The sequence below is a fragment of the Megascapheus bottae genome, chromosome 26 (assembly GCF_031878675.1).
Source record: "Megascapheus bottae isolate mThoBot1 chromosome 26, mThoBot2.hap1, whole genome shotgun sequence".
Taxonomy (NCBI): domain Eukaryota; kingdom Metazoa; phylum Chordata; class Mammalia; order Rodentia; family Geomyidae; genus Megascapheus; species Megascapheus bottae.
Window position 1 is genome coordinate 2,912,915 of NC_143534.1, and position 15,995 is coordinate 2,928,909.

The window sequence follows — 15,995 nt, forward strand, 5'->3', positions numbered from 1 at the left end:
TTATTGCTCATGCAGTGTTGTGTACTTGATCAATAAAGCGCTTTTCCTTGGTTAGCTGCAAGCTTGCATCCTTTGATCAAAAGATTTATATAAAAATACATGTTTTGTGCCATATCCTCATTAAAAACATATAGAATTACATTTTATGTGTTTATGTCTATGTCTTCTCCTCGACAACCCTCACTTGTCAGTAACTCTCTACCTTGCTCATGTTTATAGGTCCAACATTTCGAGTACTGCATGGCACACAAGGAAAATGGAAGAGATAGATAAATTTGAAAGGTGTATTTACTGAAACTTCTATACAGTTGAGAACTACCATACGACTTACCTTCCGATTTGTTCTTCACAAAAGATCTCAAAAAATAAAACGTGGCTAGAAGCTGTTAGGCATCCGGAACATTATTCTCCGGTGTGGAAATACAATATGACGTTTCTTCTGTGCCTCACTCCAAGCGACATGGGGAGAAGAGACGAGGTGTGTGTCCTGATCCCAGCAGACTCAGCTTGAGGTGCCTTTTGCTCACTGACATGAGCCAGTGAAGGAGAAGATGCACCCTTTCCACCTCCCTCAGCTGTGGGATCCGGCCACTCTTGCCGCTGTTAGTTGTGTCCTCTTCTTGGAAAACTCTGCCCTCTTTGTGATCCAGATAACTTATTCCTGAGACAACGTGAACAGCGAGGCATTCCCTCCTGGTCTGTAAGCTTCCCTTCTTATCTCTACCAGCAGCTCTGTCTGCTGGGCCTGTGTCCTCTCTCCTCTCCTCTTCTCCTCTCCTCCCCTCTCCCCTCTCCCCTCTCCCCTCTCCCCCCCCCTCTCTCTCTTTCCTTATGTGGGAACTTCTGGGAGTCCTTACTGCACTGTGTTCACACACACACACACACACACACACACACACACACACACACACACACACGCATTATATATAAACCTGGGGACCATAGCATGAGAAATGGAACATGAAGTCTAACTCGCACTCCCCGCACACCCCGGGCAAGGAGCTTCTCCTGGCTTCTGACCATCATAGCTCAGAAAAGCTGACTTGGTCCCTTGACACGTCCACGCAGGGTCAGCTGAGAACTCACAGGACAAACTCATAAGAAGGATGTGCCACCGCTGACTTTGGCATGGAGTTTCCAGTTATTTGCATAGTGGCGGGCACACAAAACATCAGATGGCAGGGGACAGAAGGTGACAAGAAGAAAAAAAAAACAACTCTAACAGAGGCTCTCGTGGCCGGCCGCAGTGACTAAGCTCCAGCCTTCCAGGAGGGAGAGCAGGCCCAAGAAGAGCAGTGTAGATGGAGCGATGGTCAGAGGCACAGCGCACGGGCGCCAGGAGTTACCACCCCTCAGGATGGAACGCTTTTTGGGCAGGGCAATGACTATAAAGCAGAGGTGGTGTCGTTGCTCTTCTGCCTCTCACTTACAGGAATCATTTCATCGTGACTCTGCTTAATGAGCTTTGTGACCCTACACAAGTGGATTCCTTGGCAAGCCTCCAATTCCTTCATTTATCAAATGAGATGAACCCCGAGCTCCAGAGTTATGAATGTCCCTGCAGAGAATCCTGCTGTCTTGCCGGAAACCCTCGCACCTCACTCTGGACTCGGCTGGGACATTTCCAGTAATCTCCAGAATGCACTAAACTTGGTTTGGGCTTCTTGGCTCCCACGTGCTGATTATAATCGGAATGATTCTGAATTTCTTAAATATTTACACAAAAATAAAAATTCTGTCGAAATGAAACCAGGGAAAAATAGTTGTCAGGGGTTACCTGCAAAGTCTTACAGTAGGTATGGAAATGCTGGCCTGTCCTCTTTACCCATGGTGACTAAGACAGCCACAGTACGCAAGACCAGAAAAAGGAGAGAACGCTCTCTCCCTCCCTCTCTCTCTCTCTCTCAGCCACAATTTTCTTCTTCTCATCACAGTGCAAACATGGCATCCTTCAAAACCTGCCCTAGCCACCCAGTTCATGTGTGCTCTGGGAATTCCGCATTGTCTATTATTTGTCATCCAGGGTCTTTCACTGTGGCGTTATTTTAGTGAATGTCATGTATTGAGTGATCGATTTATTGGCTGACCCTAGAAATAAGGTAAACATTTTTATCTTTTTTGAATATCAATTCACAGGAAAATACTTGGAAGGTAACAAAGACAGGACAAATATTTGAAGGCCGAATAAAGGATCACCAAATGTCACATGGTCTTCATTCCAAATGAACTCAAAATTAAGTGCCATGGGCCGGGAGTTTGGCCTAGTGGTAGAGTGCTTGCCTAGCATGCATGAAGACCCGGGTTCAATTCCTCGGTACCACATACATAGAAAAAAGCCAGGAGTGGTGCTGAGGCTCAAGTGGTAGAGCTCTAGCCTTGACAAAGTCCAAGGACAGTGCTCAGGCCCTGAGCTCAAAAAAAAAAGTTAAGTGCCATTAGTAGAGCTTGAACTCGGGGTCTTACACTCTTATTTGGCTTTTTTTTTTCACTCTCAGCCTTTGCTCTACCACCTATGCCACTCTTCCAGTCTGGCATTTTGCTGGTTAATTAGAGATGGAGTCTTGAAGACATTTTTGCTCAGAGTGGCTTTGAACTGTGATTTTCCTTGATTTCAGCCTTCTAAGTAGCTAGGAATAACAGGCTAGAGCCGCTGGTACCTGGCTTCATGTGAGATCAATTTACCTCAAAATACCTCTCTACTTCACAGGTGGTTGTTTTATGTTTTTGTTGCTTTTTGTTTGCTTTATGCCTGTTTTTTCCATTAAGACTATTCTGAAAGAAGCCACTCATTCTTTCACATTTTATGTGGGGAAATTAACTCCTAACATTGCCATGCACAGATATGGAATTTTATATCGATTATTTCTTCATGTCTGTCTTCTCTATAAAATGATCATCATGGTAGCCCCCACTGGCTCTCAGGAAGGATGAGAGGCATAGTAACCAGGACACAAATTGTAGTTACTATTTTCTCACTGTATCAGCCTCCGACTGTAGGAATAGCTGATTACACCTAATCCTTTGCTGGGGCATCATTCAAATGCAAGCTCTTCTCCCAAATCTTTCCTTATATTCCTACTTCTCCTTTTCCTTCCATACCCGAGGTACATGGAGCCATGAGCAATAGTTGACTGATAAGTTGATTCTTTTCATTCCTTGAGGTACTTCCTGCTCACTGGTTGCTGGGACATCATACTTTTATTTGCTGCATTAGCTTTGCTTCTCAGTCTGTGTATGTAAATAGGTAGGTAGGAAGGTAGACAGACAGACAGACAGGCAGAAATGATGTAAACATGCACAGGGCCATATGTACATATACACAAACACGTTGACTAAATTATTAACTCTTTGGAACAATGAACTTACAGTTTAACAAAACTAATACCAGGAAACTAGAATGTGGGGAGGCTAAAGAGGGCCAGAGGTGAACCACTAGTGTGAGGAAGAGTGGGTGGTACAGTTGTAATCTTCAGTGTGACATATTGAACATGGAGCTGGGTAACTTGACGGGATGGGTGGGTTGAAAGATTGGCGGGGATCACAATGGGAGGGGCTGACATTGACCCAGATGCACTCCTTTTTACAACTACTCAAAGATAGAAGCGTAAAATAAAATAATACAATATTTAAAAACAAATTTAAAAAACATAGCAATATATCGCCCCTCATATTGGGGTGATGGATTCAGGGATTTTCCTTGTCCCTTTATAGAAATGCAAGCTGCAGAGGGGAAGGTTTTATCTTCTGTGACCAACATCTAGATCAAGCTTCTAAAACAGTGCCTAGAGAAACAGAAGGCACTGGACAATACCTACAGAAGCCCTAAAAATAAGAAATAAGGGAATATATCCTGTAGCTAGCCACACTCTACAATGGATGAGAGGCAGTGTGCATGTTTCTTCACATGAAGAAATCTGTTGAAGCAAATAGGGCAATCTTGAAATGAGAAGGTTGGTGAAGTGAAATGGAAAAGTGCAAAAGTAATATACAATTATTCTTCTATCTCGTCTTCACATCTGATTAGGGAAAGGGGGAATTGTTTTGGACAGCGTATGCTATTCTTTGATTCAGCACAAGCATTGGAATTTCTTTTTCATTTTTCAAGCCCTCTGCCACCTACTTTTTCTTTCATGTTTGTAAATAACAATGATTCGCCCTTCCTTGGGCTGCTGTCAGCTAGCTTGACCTTTGTTCTAATTTTATTGTGTTATATGACCTGCTCTACCTTGCTGAGAAGACATTCAGATTTGAATCTCTGTTAAACAAGTCAAAAAGAACACACTCGTTCAGCGAAGATCCTATTTTGTTTTCAGGGAATAAATGTGGGGAAAAAAAGAGAAAACATTTAGGTATTAGTAAAGACAGGAGTGTTTTCTCGTTGTACTTTAATAGATAAGTTTCCCCTAGTCAAGTGAGGTCAGGGCCGTTCCAAATATTTTCCTATTTTCCAGGATATCAATAGACTGACACTGAAGAAGAACCAGCCATTCCTTTTGGTGTTATATACTTGTAGATGACTAGTACAAAGGCTGTTTCTCTTGTTCAAGGCACAGTGCTAGCAAACTGTTGTTTTATCTGTAAGTGGATGGCTGGTGTGATGGCTGTAATTAGCTATCCCCATCTCAGTTTGAGGAGGCCGTGGAAGGTCTCACAGAAGCGGCTACTCAATCAACAGCCTTGTGTCCTGGAGGAGCGTAATGACCCACCACAATATTCAGAAGTACATCCCGGACCCCTAGAACATGGCTACTGAACACGGAATAACGTTGCAGCCCACACACCAGTGGGCATGAAAGTGGCTCCCACAGCTCACCCCTTGCAGACTCGGTAAGCCAGCAACTCCTTCCTGCTGAGTGTGAAGTCAGAAACAAAACCCACGGTGGAAGGAACCCAGCCCGTTGAATGTATGTTCCATTATGACCGGGATCAAAGGGCAGTCAGTGCCCTTGGGAAGCCAGGGAGAGGTAACTGGACCCCCCCTTCAGTCTTTCCCCAGTCTCTCCCTGTGCAGTCCTCCAGAGGTACACAGGCAGCCTGACAGGGGAATCCAGCAAGCTGCCCCCAAATCCAGGACAGCTTTCACAAGACAGAACGTAAGCCCATACAGGGAACATATTTCAAAATATCCTCCAAAGGTAAATGTCATCAGTTTCTTGCCATCCCTGCACAAGTTCTCACGAGCCTGGCTTCTCAGGCCATACCTAGTTTGCTACTTCTGCAGGACAACCCCCGCCCTCCCCCCCACACCTGTGTTTGGTCCATCTGTCTCCTTTGCTAAGTTTCACCACCTTCTCCCTCTCATTCTAAGAAAAGTTGCAGTCTTCAGTGTTGCGTGAAATGTTTACATTCTGTAGTGTCTTCCTTCTCATTCTCTCTCTTCTTTCATTTCCAAACTTTGTAGATTGTTGTAATGTGGCGCTTTCGAATGTCTTGTTTCCTGTTCCACTGCAATCTTCTCCCCATGAGACTTGAGTTCTCTAGCGTCTTTAGGCACCTTCTTAATAACTTCTTAGAAGATCTTATTCTGCCTGGGTGATATTGAATGGTTCTGAGGATGACATCATGTCTTCTTTCTTTAATCTATTTGATGGCTTTCTACCTTGAGACTCAGCCTCTCCTTCTTACCTTCCTCATTTCTTTTCCTTTTTTTCTTGTTTATTTATATATTTTTTTGGAATTTGGTAATTACTGACTTCTTCCTTTGCCATTCTGAAAGATTTTTGTTTATCTTCTTTCCTGGGAAAACCATGGTGGATTCCCATATCTCTCTTTTTTTTTAAGAGTTAACACCATTGGCTGGTATTGATATGGCAAGGCCAGTACATGCAGAGCTGCTGTCTGCATTTGTGGAAATGCCATAAACAATGTTTCTAGTCAGATAATTTTAAATAATAACTGACTAGAGAAGGTGCAACAAAGAATACATAATTGTCACGCGCCATTTCCAACATGCTCGATGGGCCATTTTGAACGAGGCATACCTTTGTGTCTTTTGTCAGTGTTGTGGGGTGCAAAGCAGTTTAGGGGTTTGCAGGTGATAAGAGCATGTCAGAAGGGCTCTGGTATAAATGTGTGCTGACATACATGAGTCCACGTGGGTGCTGTAATGATGGATGGGCGGGACTTCCACAGTGTCCTGGGTCCTGAGGTAGATAGGTTTTAGCAAATGGGAAGAGACAGGCCCGAGGCAAGGAGGTACCTTGAAGAAAACACAGAGCTAGGGGAACTTAGACATTCTTGAAACTTTGGGAAAATTCCAGGAGCTGCAGTGAAGCAATCAGCATACCAGACAAATGAGAGATTGAACTACTGTTTGAGAACACTGATTGAACGAGATAAAGGGGAAAACAAGCAGTATGACAGACTAAGGAAAGAAACCTTTTGAAATACGTCTGATTACTTTCTTCCAGTTTTATCAAAATGGAAGACTATGAAAGGAAAATCTTGGAAAGAATTTGAAAACAATCCACCTGTTTTCTCTATAATCTGTTTTATTGCCTTTCACAAATGGTAAGCCTGCCACTAATCCAGAGAGAGAAACCTAGTTTTAAAAGATAATTGAATTTGCACTAGTATAGCCATAGAATCAGACTCTTTGTTTTCCTTAAAGGTGTGATTAGCAATTAGAAAATGAGGAAACAAAATTGAATTTTAGCCAAAGTATGTACGAAAAGTTTAGTCAAAAAAAATTGCAATGTGTTGCCCGGCTTCAGGCTCCAGAGAATATTTTTTTAAGTCATGAGAAGTTGATTCAGACTGAGATTTATGATGCTCAGAAACAAAATCCAGCAGGCACAAGTTTATTTTATTAGAAAAAGTTAATCTCTCATAACTGGAAGTACTATGAAAAGTGTACATAACTTTAATTTACATTGATGAAGAAATACAATACTTTTAATAAGCACCTTTCATTTCCTTACATAAGAAACATAATGCTAGGATCTATTTGGAAAAAGCATGAATCCCTCTCAAAATTTGACATAACAAAAGGAGCCCAGGGCATTATGAAGTGTATCCGTTCTCATCAATGGTCAGGCCTCATGTACACCAGCACAATCTATCGGATGAAGTTGGTTTGTCATGGCGTATACCCAATAAAACTCAACATTGTTCTGCCACCAAAGAGCAATGTATCCAAGTACGGCTGCCTCAGCTTTAAAGTTTCGAGCAGAAGAGGATCTGCTCTGCTCTCCAGTGTGTCCTGTGCTATTAGCAGAAGAGGGGATTGCTTCTTTCCCATCCCTGTGGGAACACTTGTCTCCACAGCGGCCATCCTAGTCCTGGTTTCTCAGCTTCTGTTCTCCATGTCACAGCTGGTGTGAAAGTGTCACATCCTGCCTGTCAGTTGGAAACTGACTCCAGGCAACCACAGGATTCCAGATTGCCCAGCTTCCTCTCAAACTTCAGAAGAACATGGTTGAGGATGTGACACTTTCTTGCTAACCCTTTCTCATCTCCCATCTGTTAGCTGTTAGGTGTGTGTGTGTGAGTGTGAGTGTGTGTGTGTGTGTGTGCACGCGCTTGTGTGTATGCAATCTGATCATTGAGGGAGCTTCATAAGGAGAGAAGTGGATGGTCTCCCTGGGTTATGGTAGGCACGGATGCCAGCGTAACCCGCTATTCTATAACTTCTTCCCTAACCTACCCCCAGACAATCATTTATTCAAGGATACAAAGTGGCAGCTTGCAGTTGTCCCTGCTATAGGAGGTAACTGAGCACTGGGGACTGACATGAATGGGGTGACATTGAGGATACGTGTGCTAACAAAAGTGTGACATTTCAGTCACTACAAATAAACTCATCCTAGACAAACATAGTATAAGGGACAGGAAACTCAAGACACTAGAAAACCAGCAACTGAACAGGTATCATTAAGATGTGAAAACTAAGGGGAAAAATATTGAAGGGTGGTACATGGACTTGTGAAAACAAAATGCTCGTGTAGAATCCATGAAAGAGAAATTTCATCTTGTATCAATTGTTCTCACCGCATGTAAATAGTTAATGAAAATTATGATAGTCAGATTAACAGATAATAGACGAGGTATAGATGATAAAGAGTAAATCAATGGGTAGATAGATGATAGATAATAGTGAGAACTAGAGAGAGAGAATATTCCAATTGTGCCATTGTGGTACAAGTTCTTTAGTGTGTCCTCTGTGATTCTCAATGAAGCATCGCCATCCTGTTTTCCCACTTCATGTCTTACCTCTTAACTTTCTCCAACTCTGCAATCAGCTCAGTAGAGGGTAGTACAAATAGCCTGTGGGCATGAAAGTCCCTCTCAGCTTCCCAGCCCATGAAGAACAGAAGAGGCCCACGTTCTGGTCCCATCTCACCCACGGAGGATGAAAGATAGGAGAGTTCGTGAGTGTGAGCATGCAAGTCAGGCCAGCCTGTCTTTAAGCTTGTACGATTCTGTGTGCGTCTGTAGCTTGTGTGCCGTGGCTTGATTCATAGGAGCGACAGGAATTCTCCATTCTCCCTGCAAAATGCCGACACAGACTTGATGTCCAAACATCTCTGAATTCTGTTGATACGTTCTACTTATTATGCACATTGCCCACTTTTCTTGACAGTAGACACTGAATGAGGCAAAGCTATGCATAAAGGAAAACAAAAGCTCAGAAACTCGGTAAGGACAATTGGTCGTACTTTTTTAAACCTCCCAAACCATCCCTTGAATTAGGAAGGAGACAAATAAATACAAAATATGGTTGAAAATGCAAAAAAGTTGTTTCTCAGTTGGATTCACAAAGTGTCTACACTATCACTTAAAAGTAAAATTTAAATCGGAAGTTTTGGAGCATTCAGGATGAATATAATTTATGCAAGAAGAAAAGCCAAGTACTTTATTAGTGAGAGGAAAGGCTTTGGTCACATGACCAAAGGTGGAGCAAGGAAAGTATAGTAAGGCTTTACATCACAGAACCTGGCAGGCATGTGGCCAGACTGTTGTGGAAAAGCAAAACCAGAAAAGGAAGAAAATTGGATAGAACTCAGCAGGCTGCAGTAAGGTTCTAAATCATGGAAAACCTGCTGGAATCCAAAACTATTGGGAGCTTAAGCCAAACTTCTAACCTCAGATGACAAAATGATGGTATATTAATCTCTTTTGGAATGGTTACATTGGAAACCAATATCCGTAATTAGAACACTTATATATCCTTTACAAACATGTGGCTTCTGAGGCTTCATTCACTGAGGATCAAAGAGGAAAAGCACCTACTTAGGGGAAATAGTTGTCACCAACAAAACTACAAAGGGCAACTACAGAATCATGACTTGGTTCGTCGGTAATAAGGTATTTTATATGTGTGTACGTGTGTAGTTGCTAAGTAACCAATGAAATGCAACCCTCACCCACCGCAATGACTCCAAACAACAGATCAACGCCACTGGGTTGAAATACAAAGTGAATAATACGCTGCTGGCTCCTATCTGTAATTCTAGTGACTCTGGAGGCTGAGATCTGAGAACTGTGGTTTAAAACCAGATCAGGCAGAAAAGTTGGAGGGACTTGTCTCCAATTAATCAACCAAAAAGTAGAGGTATGACCAGCCTTGATCCAAAAAGCCAAATGAGGAAGCCCTGAGTTCAAGGCCAAGTACTAGCACAAAATAAAAGATAGTCACTATTATGGAGTACGGAGGTTTTGATTCTTGAATTGATTGGTAAGATGGTCTTTTCAACCACGGACGTAAGACATTTTCTTTACCTTAGGCTCTTCCTTATCTAAGGAAACTCACAAATGCACACAGAAAAAAATATAGCAAATTCTTGACTTAGCATTAATTTCATCTTAACACTGACAAGATTTTACTAGCAAATGGTAAAAGATCACTTAGCCATCTCATTGAAGCCATACATTAACTTTTGTAGAAATAGGTTTCTTCCTGGCATTCAAAAGGATTTTAAAACATCATAACTGATTCTAAAATAGCCAAGGTAGACAGTTTTTGCTCATTTCTGCTCTTAGGATTTATGATTCATACCACAGAATTCAGATAAATCCTTCTACTTTAGAAACATTTCAACATCACAATTACAACAATGCCTCTTTGATTCAACAGTCTCTTTAGTCAATTTCTTGGCTGTCAAGGGAAGTTATATTTATTACTGTTTCTTGAGAAGCCATAAACCCAACAAAAAGCATGCTTCATTTGAGAAAAAGTTTATTTTTGAAAAACCACTACTCGTGGAAAAGAGATAATGCGTACATAGAATGTTGTTTAGGTTCCAGCAGACTCTTAGTTATGCACAAATCTCTACCTACTGACACATTAATAACAGCAAATATCATTAGAGTCATATCAGCCTGGCAAGCCTTGATTAAACAGATGAACAATTAATGTATTTACAAAAAGGAACAAAAGACTCAGCATGAGAAGAGTTCAGCTGCCTTAAGCAATGCTCAGGTGAGACTTGGTCTCTGAGAAAATCACACCACTGCAGTGTTTCTTTACTTTGCTTTTATCTTTTTTTCTTCCCTTAAGAGAATTGTTCCTATCTATTCTCATTTTCATCTTTGCCTTCCTATTAGATTAGGTTTTGTTTGTTCCTTATTGGGTTTGATCTAAAGTAAATCATATTCATTTTTTAAGAACACATTTGATTTCGAGAGTGGAACTTATAGGTTTCATCATTTTAAAAAGTCACTACAAAGACTTTTTTAAAAAGCTGTAGATAAACATGTCTCTTTACTTGTATGAAGGAGGCTTTTCTCTGCCATTAGAATGTAAGCTTTCTTCAAATTTCAGAGAGTCTGAGTCACACCCATTGTCTGGATTGGTTTGTACAGATTTGAGAGTGTTGGTTAATTTCAGGGACAAAGATGGGAGAGTTTTTCGCAGCGAATGAGGGATTCAAAGATGAGAAATCATGCACTTTTATGAAAAAGTAGGTTAACTCTTTCCTGTAATTCCTTGAGAATTACACTTACAGATATATTTTGGATGTTTCTTTTTTCACTTAAGCACCACTGCCAGCTGAAGATTTCCAATCTCCAGATCCTTAGGTTTTCATGTTTCAGTCTAGTCTTTCATCTTTTGTCCTGATTGACCGTCATGCCTTTTTCACGCAGCTTGCAGGTATCCTGTAAACTTACTGCCTGCACCTGGTGCTTTAATTCAAGCTACTCAGGAGGCTGAGCTCTGAGGATCAAGATTCGAAGCCATTGCAAGTTGGAGGAGAAAGGAGTGAGAAGTGCTGAGAGAGAGAAAATGAGGGAGGGGTAACAGTGTTTAAGAAGAAATGCACTCGTAATCTTGTTTATGTAACTGTAACCCTCCTTGTTCATCACCTTTACAATAAATATCTAAAAACTAAAAAGATAAAATAAATATTTCAAGAAATAATAAAATATGCCATGAGCTAAACAATAAACACATTTCAATAAAACATTAATATATATATGTGTGTATATATCTGAAGCCTCCATTCACACTGAGTGTGCCAGGAAGAAGTGCCATTCATTATGTCAGAAAGGCTGAGGCCTGAGCCCAAGCACAAAAAGCCTTGAAACTCAATAAACTACTCAGAAAAATCTGGAAATGGCTCTGTGGTTCAAGTGGCAGAGTTCTAGATTTGAGCACAAAGAAGCTCAGGGACAGTGCACAGGCCCTGAATTCAAGCTCCAGGATTAGAGAAACCACCACCACCACCACCAACAACAACAAACAACCTGCTTCTTTGCTCTGTCAATCATTTTACTCCCTCCCCTTCTGGGACATGCATGGAGTCTTTTCTGCCAACTTCACTATTCCTGTCTGAAATCCTCTTTTCCAGAAAATTCCAACTACTTCCTGCTTGCGGGTGACTAGACATGAAGCAGAATTTTGTTTTTTAAATGTAACTATTACAATATATTCAGAGGATTGAATGTGTGCATCACTTTATATCAACTTCAAACATCTCTGCAATAATTCAGCATTTCTGTTTCAAACAAGCAATATCTGAAAAAAAAATGTGTGGCCCAGATTTTATATAGAAAAACCATGCTAGATAGTTTTATTTAGTCCCCCAAATTTTGTTCCATACCATGTACTATATGAAACAACTTCTGTACCATATTACATAATTCACTGTTAATCACAGTTCTGGCTTGTGAGTCATAGATTTATTTTGATGTTTCAAGTGTCCTAATTTTTTTTCTAAACTAATCTTTTCTAAAACTTCTTCATGAAGCATTTTCTCCCCTCCTCCCCCTCCCCACTTAAAAAAAAAACAATGGCAAACTTTGAAGTCCTTGTAGGAGAAACATTAAAGGAAACAAATGACTACCTTTTGATTTGTAACAGAAATTAAAGTACTAACCAAATAAACAATAATTCTATACCTTGAGAATAGGTTTTAAAAAAAAAAGGAAAAAGAAGGGCTATTTTTGTACTTTTAGCATAGTACTTGATCCTTAAAAGGAAAAGCTGGAGGAGTTAGCAGCAGGTTCCTTGCTCCAGAAGCCCCATGAACCCCACTGGCTTCAGACATTGCTGGAGTTCAGTGCACAAGTGTGAAAAAAGATCCCCAACACAGCTGTTCTCAAGTAAGTAAGGATATTTCTTTTAGCATCACCACTTTGGAGAATCAGCCTCGTCGAGTCTACCTCTCTGCTGGCTTTCTCCTCCTGGTTTGACCCTCTCAGCCTAGGACCGCACCTGTTCCTGTGGGCTTGGGCCTTGGCCTGCCTGTCCCTCTGCTGTGCACATGGCTGTAGGATTGCATGGGATGAGATTTATCATCATGTTCCGTGTGTTGGTCTGTAACAGACAGATTAGGACTTCTCAGCTGTTATGTCTCCTACGATTCCCAGCCTTCCATGAAGGGAATTTCCTCAAAGTTTGGAATGCCAAGAAGCTATGGGGACGCTGCCTCAGACATCTCACACACCATGGCCTCGTTAGCCTGTTCTTTGCTGTAAAGGAAGTCCAGTAACCACTTGGGAAATAAGGGAGAAACTAAGGCTGAAACATCAAATCCCACCAGAAGGGGGAACGAAAGAGGATGAGTACCTTTGCATCCCATCTCCTGGGTATAAGAAACCCAACCATCAAACAGGTATTTCCACCAAGCTGTCTCCAGAGAGTGTTTAGAAAATGAGTGAGTGGCACTGAACTTTAGACACTGGCTTTAGAAACAGTTCACTCAGGAGAGGAGAAGTTCCGAGGGTTGTGTGTGGATTCAAACCTGAGTAGACTCCTGACTGATACTTGCATATGTGGCGATATCTCCACCAGGTCACAGGATTGCTCTGGGAATGAAGGGTGTTGTCTTTAAAAAAAAAATCCAGGCTTGGAGTTTGGCCTAGTAGCAGAGTGCTTGCCTAGCATGCACAAAGACCCAGGTTCGATTCCTTAGTACCACATACACAGAAAAAAGCTAGAAATGGTGCTGTGGCTCAAGTGGTAGTAGCATTAGCCTTGTGAAATCCCAAGGACAGTGCTCAGGCCCGGAGCTCAAGCCCAGGACTGGCAAAAAAAAAAAAATCCAAAGCAACAGTGATACTCACTAGACATTACATTGGAAATGAACTTTACAACTTGGAGGGAAAGGGAAAAGAGTCGGGAGGGAAATGGGAGCAGATGAGAGTGGGTCATGTGAGAAATTATGTAACTGTACTCTATACTAACGTAGCTGCAACCCTTTACAATAGGATAGTTTAAAAGCGAATCCATTTTGAATGTCGGGTTCCAGAACGCCTTGAATGCTTCACTTGGTTTTTCTCAGAGATCTAGCAATGCTCCGACCCAAGTAAGCAGATAGAAATTTCTAGAGTTTATTATCTAGAGGTGACAGCCTTTCTCATACTGGAAAAATGGAAACAATTCCGATTCAGACCACAAATCTGAGGCCGGCTTTGCCTGGCGCTGGAACAGCTCTCACCTTCGAACCCACCAGAAGATCTGGCTGTCTGGTAGAAAGATCAGCTCAGAACAGACATTCACTTTAACCGGTATGGCCTGCAGATGATTTCCACTGGTAACTTGGTATCAGTGAGAATCTATTGAGAAGAAAAACTATTTAGGGTATGTTATGACTTGACAGAAGGCTATCAGCAACCCACAAACAGGGAATTTGAAATCCTCAAGCCTAAAATATAATATTAGATGTCATATTAGGTATTGGTATTAGATCTACTATTAGCCTGAGACTTTATGTGTGGATATAATACTCTTTCTTGATGGAACTTTGTTTTCTGACTTCATTTTGTGAATTTATTCTGAGGAACATGCCTCGTGATTTCACACGGGCATTTCTGCCTGTTGGTAATTCACTTTAGGAAGACAAATGCATCACCTTTCTCTGAACATTTGAAAAATTGTATGGTCTCGCCCAACTTCCTAAATGAGATGGATGATTTAGGCCTACACTTGGGGATAAGAAAAGAAATCAGGATTGAGGGCTGTGATGGTGGCTTAGTCCCTTCACAAATGTGGTGGGAATGTAGTGCCATGTTAACATTATTAAGAGGAAGGACTTGAAAGAGAAAATTCAGTAAGAAGAGTGCCGTCATCGTGAATAAATCAGAGACCAGAAGAGCAGGTAATTCATGAAGAGGATGGGCTTCTGGGGGAAAGGTGGTGGTGAACTTACTTTTTTCTCTGTATCTCAGGCATTGTTTCTCTTTATGAGACACCCTCTGAATTGCCGTAAGAGAGCAAGAAGATGCATGGTGGATACTGGTGCCTTTTCCTTGCATTTGTATTCCTGCAGAACTATAAATGAAGCCCTGTTCTTTATAAATTATCCAGTCCTAACTGTGACCAAGATAATATCTGCCTTTTTTCTTTCCTTGAACCTTACCATACCTCTGGCTTCTGTTCCTATTGCTTTTGTTGGATAGCATTCAATAAACTATGGCTAAATTAACATTGGATGCCAAATTTTACTTGAGATTTTTTTTAACTTGAGATTTGTTGGATTAAAACTATCAACATTTTGTTTAAAAATAATAAACTTTATTTAAGTATCTCACCTTTGCTTGTTCATGAGCAAAGATGTCTCACTTGTTTTCTTAGTTTTTGTTTCCTCCCTGTAAAAAATTCCCTCTTTGACAAGATTAAAGACCTACAAAAATTGAAATGGAGTATAAGTTCATCTCCTGAAAATAGACCTTTAAGCTACAATTTTCTACACAGAATGTAACAGTTTCACTTGTGGATGAGGCTTTAAGAGACAGCTCTTTTTTTTAAGACAACTATTATAAGAAAAACATTGTTCTCTTGTCACTTAAATTTATGCATTTGATCTTTTCTCATAGAAGATCATCTGTTTAATGCTTTGGATAAAGATAGCAAGGAATTAGTTTCACTTCAAATAACTGTCCTACAAGGTACTGACCTGCTATCTTGGCTACTGGAAGCCATGGGGCTGGGTTATTAACAATTAACTAAGCTGCATTTGTGACAGGTGATAAGAATGACCTTCTTTAGTGACACAGTTTACAGGTAGGTGAGCAGGAAAGCTGCAGTTACTGTAAGGCATGAAGGAATTCAAAATGAGCCCCCCTCCACGCATGCACACTGAAGTCACAGCTTTCACCAACTTCATTCTAATATTTACAGGAACGTTTATTACCCTCTGTGAGGATCAGCCATAAGGAAGTTTGTTTTTCATGCTTGGGTTCCATAAAATAATAGCATCCAGCCTACTTCCTTATATAGACTAAAGCAACTCTTTGTAGTTTAAAGGGCCCTGTCATAAAGTTGAAATCACATCTGGACCAGTTGGGCTTCAAAAGATTTTACACCTCAAGAATCATTAAGGTTGGTTTTTTTTCATTCCATAATAATGACTCAATTAAGCTTTTGCAAACATAGTCAGCATCTCTCTTTATCAACCCTGTAGAACGGCGGGAGTGTGTTTGTTCAGTGATCTTCCTGCGCTCTTCTGTTCCTTCCTCTTCTGATCCCTCTGACTTGAGCCATCATTTGCCTGATGGTCAAGTATACATTCCAGCTCCAGCCGAGACTTGTCAGGGCAGAAAACAGAGAGGAT